The sequence below is a fragment of the Adiantum capillus-veneris genome, chromosome 14, assembly GCF_014529385.1.
Source record: "Adiantum capillus-veneris isolate H3 chromosome 14, ASM1452938v2, whole genome shotgun sequence".
NCBI classification, from domain to species: domain Eukaryota; kingdom Viridiplantae; phylum Streptophyta; class Polypodiopsida; order Polypodiales; family Pteridaceae; genus Adiantum; species Adiantum capillus-veneris.
In genome coordinates this window covers 67,689,235-67,695,761 of record NC_140944.1, presented here as the reverse complement: position 1 = coordinate 67,695,761, position 6,527 = coordinate 67,689,235, and positions in this window count along the sequence as shown.

Genomic DNA, 6,527 nt, shown 5'->3' with positions numbered 1-6,527 from the left:
TATTGATCAGAGAAAAGATAGATTTAGAGAACTCCTAGATGTTCACAGACTTTAGTGGAGCCAGGAATTGCAATCTCAAAGATAAACTGTAGATAGAAGTGCAAAAAATTCACCCAAGTGGTTATCCAAAAATCTGCACAAGCCAGCAAAACATACAGATGGTGCATATGCAATCAGGGTCATTGTACATGGATTACAATGGTTAGATCTATAATCGAGAACTAGAATTGCAAGATCCAACAAATTGACCAATAGGAGTCAGTCTAATTGGAGAACCAAGCCAAAGACGGTACAAAGGTCAAGACGCAGCAATCTACACCTTGATGCTTACTGTTATGAAAGAAGATGCCGACAATTTGGCAAGCACAGAAACAGATAAGCAAGAGCTTGACATGAAAAAAACCAGTTGAAATACCACCAGCTAAGGCGTATTGCTCAGATTGTGGACAAGAAGGTGGACATTTTTTCAAAGATTGTCCAAGAAATCCAAACAACAGGGATACATCAACTACCAAGCAAGGTACATAGAAAATTGGAAATGTGAATCTCGATGTAAGTGCATTTACCTTGTCACTTTTAATGCAATCGAATGATTCTACATTACCATTAGAAGCACCAATAAAAGCACTACAAGTTCAAAATCAGCAAAAAGATACTCAAGTGCCTGAAAAGCTTAAAATTGATTCTTTGAACAACAAATTCTTGCATGAAATTGGTCAAGGTGTCTAAATATCACTGAATGTTGAAAAGACTATTAGGCTTGCAAATGATTTTGTATCCACATCCACAAGTGTGCAATCATTCACGAGTCTAAGAGACACATCAAATAGAATGATGTTAGCATTGTATGGTACACATAATTTATATGCACACTATGTAGACCAAAAAGGAAAACTATACAAAAAGGATCAATCAGTGTTTGAAGCCCATATACCAACTCATAGAAGTGCATCCAGTGATAGATAAAAAAGGATGGTTCATTTCAGAGGGAGAAATCTTGTATAGCCCATCCTCTCTAGAGTTAAAGGATATCACTTGAGCGAAGCCAAAAATTTGTTCAGAGCCACCATCGAGAATCAAGCTTTGATGTTGTAACCAACGAGCATATACTTTGAGCAAAACAGTCGTAGATATAGGCAAGATTCTAGAATCTATGATGCCTAGGGTCCTAAAACCATAGAAGCTCATATCATAGGAGACCCATGGGATAGGCAATATTAGGCAAAGATAATGCTATCTACAACTTGACTTGGGGAATAATTTGTCATGTTTCACGGAGATACATAGGAAACTATGCAGAAGGTTTACATATGTCAAACATCAACTGTGCTATCCAAAGTGTGCCTTCACAGTCCCAAAAGGTGAGACTAAACCAGAGCCAAAAAAATTTGAACTCTTACAATGAAGCAGGCTATAGTGATCACCCTAGGAAGGGGAGAGCTGCAAATCCATCAAGCTCAGCTTATGTACCAGGAAATGTTACATCAATTAGAAGCCCTAGAGCCTCTAGTCAACAGATTTCTTCAAGGCAAAAACCATTGAAAGATCATATGGTTGTTGGAATCTTCCAATTGACCCAGATCCCATCACAGACTACCGATAAATGCCTTCATGAAGATCATTAGGGACAAAAGTTTCAGATGATCTCCACAAGTCAAAGCCAAAAACTGACAAATCCCAGAGTGTTCAAACAGTTACATGTGATCAAGCTCACATATGCATATCAAGATGCACATGGTAACAAATATCAGCTGCAAGATCATGACCTTGTACAAACCAATACGAATGAAGTCAAAGACTATCTGAAGATGATGCAAAGCATCAAGCTTCTAGAACAGGTGATAGAAAAGTCAAATTCAATAGAAGTAAAGTCTAGAAAGCTACACAAAGGTCACCACCAAAATCTCCTCCGATTCTATTAAGGTCTGACAGAAAGTACAATGGATCTATTAAGATCAAGGGTTACTCAGATGCAGGTAGACAATGCTCAACGATTGCAAGCAAAAGGTGCAATATTACAGTCAATGAAGTGAAAATCGATTGAAGCAGGTGATGAAAGCAAAGAAAATGTAGAAAAAGTTCAACCAAAGGACATTGCCACAACAAAATCAATCAATACAGAAAGAAATCTTGAGACGATCAAGTGCAACATTGTTGGTGAGAATGAAGAAAAGTTGTCAAGTGAAGTAAAGCTAGATTTTTGTCCTTTTGCAATTGGAAAAGATGTGGCCAACCACAGATGGAAGATGCTTCTGAATTTGTGAGCATATCAGGAGACAAATGAGCAAAATGCTGGGGAATCATCTCCACCACCATTGAAGTAAGTTCACAGATCATCATAGCCCAATTCCATGCGATCAAAGAAAAGGATAGGCCAGACGACATCATAATTGGAATGCCAATGGCCCAACAGGTCCTAGAGATACAAAGTTAAAGGAAGATGCAGTCTTCAAAGACATCAAAAAATGAAGACCAACAATGGTCACCTGCGGACGACAGCACAAGATCCTCAAGCATAGTTCAAATGGAGACTGATATCAAAGTAGACCTTGTTGAAGATGATTCATCTCCATCAAGCAGAACTTTAGACAAGCTTACAACAAATTAGGCAATAGCAAGTGTAGATCAAACAGAACAAAGAAAAACCACAAAAGCTATTGAGCAGAGAATGCCACCAAAGCCAAAAGTTAAGAAGAATGAGGCTGCAAAAAGTCAAGAAGCAATAGGAAGTTCAAAGATCTAGACATTGCCAGCTTAATCAGCTGATGCAAGTTAGATTGGAAAACAAAGTCTCAAGCCACCCTCCATAGAGACACAGTTAGATCAAGATGAGACCATGGCAAAAGCTAGACAAAGATCTTCAATAGAACCAGCAATGAGAATAGCTATAGTTCTCAGCAGTACAAATGGAGAAAGTGTCAGATGCAATGCTCTACTAGATAAATAAGCAAAGTGAAATATGGTTGCAGAAAACATTCAGAGCATTCTTGAGATTACTCCATGCAAACATGATAGCAAAACAATGCTAGGTTTGCATACACGTCAAAAAGAATTGGTTGCTACCCTTAGCATCCAAAATCATGAAGAGCAAGTAAAATTTCAGGTAAAGTCTTCAAAAGACATGCATGTAGATGTAATCCTTGGACATCAGTGATTAGATCAACACAATGCCTACAAAGAAGATACAATGCTAATACTCTCTTCTCCAAGAGGTAGCCAGCAACATTTACAGGTACCGCTAATTGCTAGATTCAGAGTTGCAAAAGTCATAAGAATCAAAGACAAATCTTGCATACAAAAGTAAAGCTAAAGTGGACCTTACACAAATTAGCATAAAAGGTGTGACATCGTATGCTTCTACATCAAAGAACTCTCATGGATCAACTTCTTCAAGCAAGGCATGCTTTCAAATCAATTACTGACCCAACTAAAACCCCTAAGGAGCCACCCAACAAATCAAAGGTATATCAGTCAAAGTACTCAAGAAATCGAGGGAAAGTCAAGAAAGTGTTTGTTCTGAGCAGTTTAGTCAAAGTCAATGATCCGATTTGGATTAAAGATAGGAAATCAACACAGAAAGAAGAACAGATGGGATGGATAGCATCACAATGGAGCTTAAAAGAACAGGAGTAATATAGAGGTAACAAACAGATATGGGTGCCAAAACCCCAGGTTACATCATATGAAGTAGCATCAGGTCCCTCCCAAGAAAGAAGGCCCACAAGGTATCAACCTTGATAATATCCTAGAATACCTAAGAAGCGGGTATACAATAGAACAACATCAAAAGATGCTAAATTCTACCACAACTTTCAAGAGGATACAAAACAAAGACGGATCTCAAAGAATGTTTCTCTTGGACAAGGATTCTACACAGGTTATACAAATATTTGGCTACCAGTCAACCACAAGCCAAATGCAACTACACCATACCTGCATGAAGATCTCAAGAGCTCAACAAGACCTAAAGTGAAGCAAAGTCAACAATGGAGATACAAAGGTCATCAAGAGATCTGGATTCCTAAGTCTTCCAATAAACCGAGTCAAAAGCCAAATGTTGACAGCCAACAAAGGCCTACAACAACATCAAACACTCCTATCAATAGGCCTAATTGGAGAATCAAACAGATAATGGAGTCTCCATAGTCAAAGAAGGGCAATCCAACCAACATAAATGCAGATTTGAAGAAGCTAAAACATGTATGCCAAAAGAAACCTTCAATGACAACTTGGTCCTTCACTAATTCCCTTTTTGAGGATTCAAGCTTACTCTTACCTAAATAAATTTTTGTAGTAAGCACAAGAACGTAAAAACTCAAGTCGCCAGGGTGCAAAAAAACACTCTTTGGCATAGTCAGAGTCGGGCTACTGAGCCATAAATAAGCAAAGCATTAGTCCCAAAGATTTAAGTCATATCAAACTCTGTGCTAAGAGTCATAGTTATTAGGCTTATGCTCAAGCTGGAAGAGTTGAGCATATCTAAGTTGTGTCGCTCATGTTGGATGAAATGCGCATAAGAGTCAAAGTCTATTAACTTACAATTGGTGGAGTGTCGTAGAGTCCAACACTCATGCACAGTGCACAGTAAGATGAGGGCACATATACTTGTCAATGAAAACCATTCTTAAAGGGGTGCCAGCTTGCAAATCCATGTCATATGCTTTTATAGCTACAACATCTTTTCTGAAGAACCCCTCAAAATGTTTCTTGCACAGCATATTATTTTCATGCATTTTTGTGTATACATAAATAGGATGCCCCATCATTGGACATATGCATTAGATACTCTTTTTGCTTCCAACTATGCACCTTGAGTGGACTACAATAGGAAAACCAATGTCATGCTAACTGACAAGTCATGTAGTGGAGTCAATACTGGGCAAATAGGAAGCTGGGTGACTGCCCAAAGCTCCCTATCACTTGGTGTTGACCTTGGTGTTAAAGACATTACAAGTGACAACAAAGTCCTTGGGGCCTGATAACCAACAATGGAAAGACAAGTCATGCAGTGGAGTCAATACTGAGCGAATAGGAATCTTGGTGACTGCCCAACGCTCCCTATTGCTTGGTGTTGATCTTGGTGTTAAATCTAGTACAAGCCATATCAAAGACCTTGGGGCATGATAACCGACAACAAAAAGACAAGTCATTCAGTGGAGTCAATATTGGGTGAATAGGAAGCTTGGGGACTGCCCAACACTCCCTATCGCTTGGTGTTGACCTTGGTGTAACCAACGATGGAGACCCTTTTGGTGATGTGATTACAAGTCATGCGACATTGAAGTCAGCACCGAGCAAATAGGAGGCTCAGTGAGTGCCCAACGCTCCCCATCGCTTGGTGATGACCTTGGCAAATTGGCATTGGCCCAGTAAACTTACACGGATATCACATTGTTTAATTCCATATCTATTAGCAAAAAATCCCTTTACTTTATTAATATTTCCCATGCTCATAAGTACTCCAATAATGTGTGTATCCCAAAGGCACTTTTTTCCCTTTGGTCATCCAGGTATTAGACCCTAATTTAGAACCTCATCATTCTACGTGCCTCGTACATACTTATCATAAATAAGCAGAAGCCTCCTCGTTATGCTATTACAACGGAGAAATGCAACATCATCTCTCACAGCAGACCTATTCGGACCAATGAAGATGCTACATCAGATTGACCTCATCAACAAATTCAACGACAAATAAAGATGATCAGTCCATCAACAACCAATCAAAACCTTCCACAGCCTCCACGGAAAATTTTCAATAGTGCACGAGGACGGACACTAAAATTATAGGTGGGGAATATTAACTGAGTCAACGTCCATCTGCAAAAAATAGCCCAAATCTTCCTCACCCTATCCCTTGCCTTCAAGATGCAAGTGTATTTGATTGCATATGGAGAGACACCCTCGCTTTGCTTCCGTCAAAAACAGTCAAGAGATTCTTTGTGCTACCCAAGCTAGGCATATCCCACAATCCATGCATTCCAAGAGATGGCATCCTCTCACTCCCTTCTCTGTGTGTGTGTGTGTGTGTGTGTGTGTGTGATACTTTCAACAAATTGGGATTTTACTATTGTTAGGATGCACCTGATCAATAAAATCTCTCTCTCTCTCTCTCTCTCTCTCTCTCTATCCCTCTCTCCCTCTATCTCTCTCTCTCTCTCTCTCTCTCTCTCTCTCTCTCTCTCTCTCTATATATATATATATATATATATATATATATATATATATATATATATATATATATATATATATATATATATATATATATATATATATATATATATAGTTTAGTTATTTATTTATTCAATTTCAAAAAATAAAGCTTAAATTGGTGTGATTTATATAATAATAAGAACCTTGCATGTGTATGACTGGTCATATAGTAAAGATTAAATTGGTGCAATGTAGATGATAAAATGAACCTTGCATGTGTTTGGCAGGTCATATGAGAGATAGAGAGAGAGATGCTTGCAAGAAAAGATTGTATATTCATGAACTGAGATACAAAGACATAGTGCAAGAGAGAG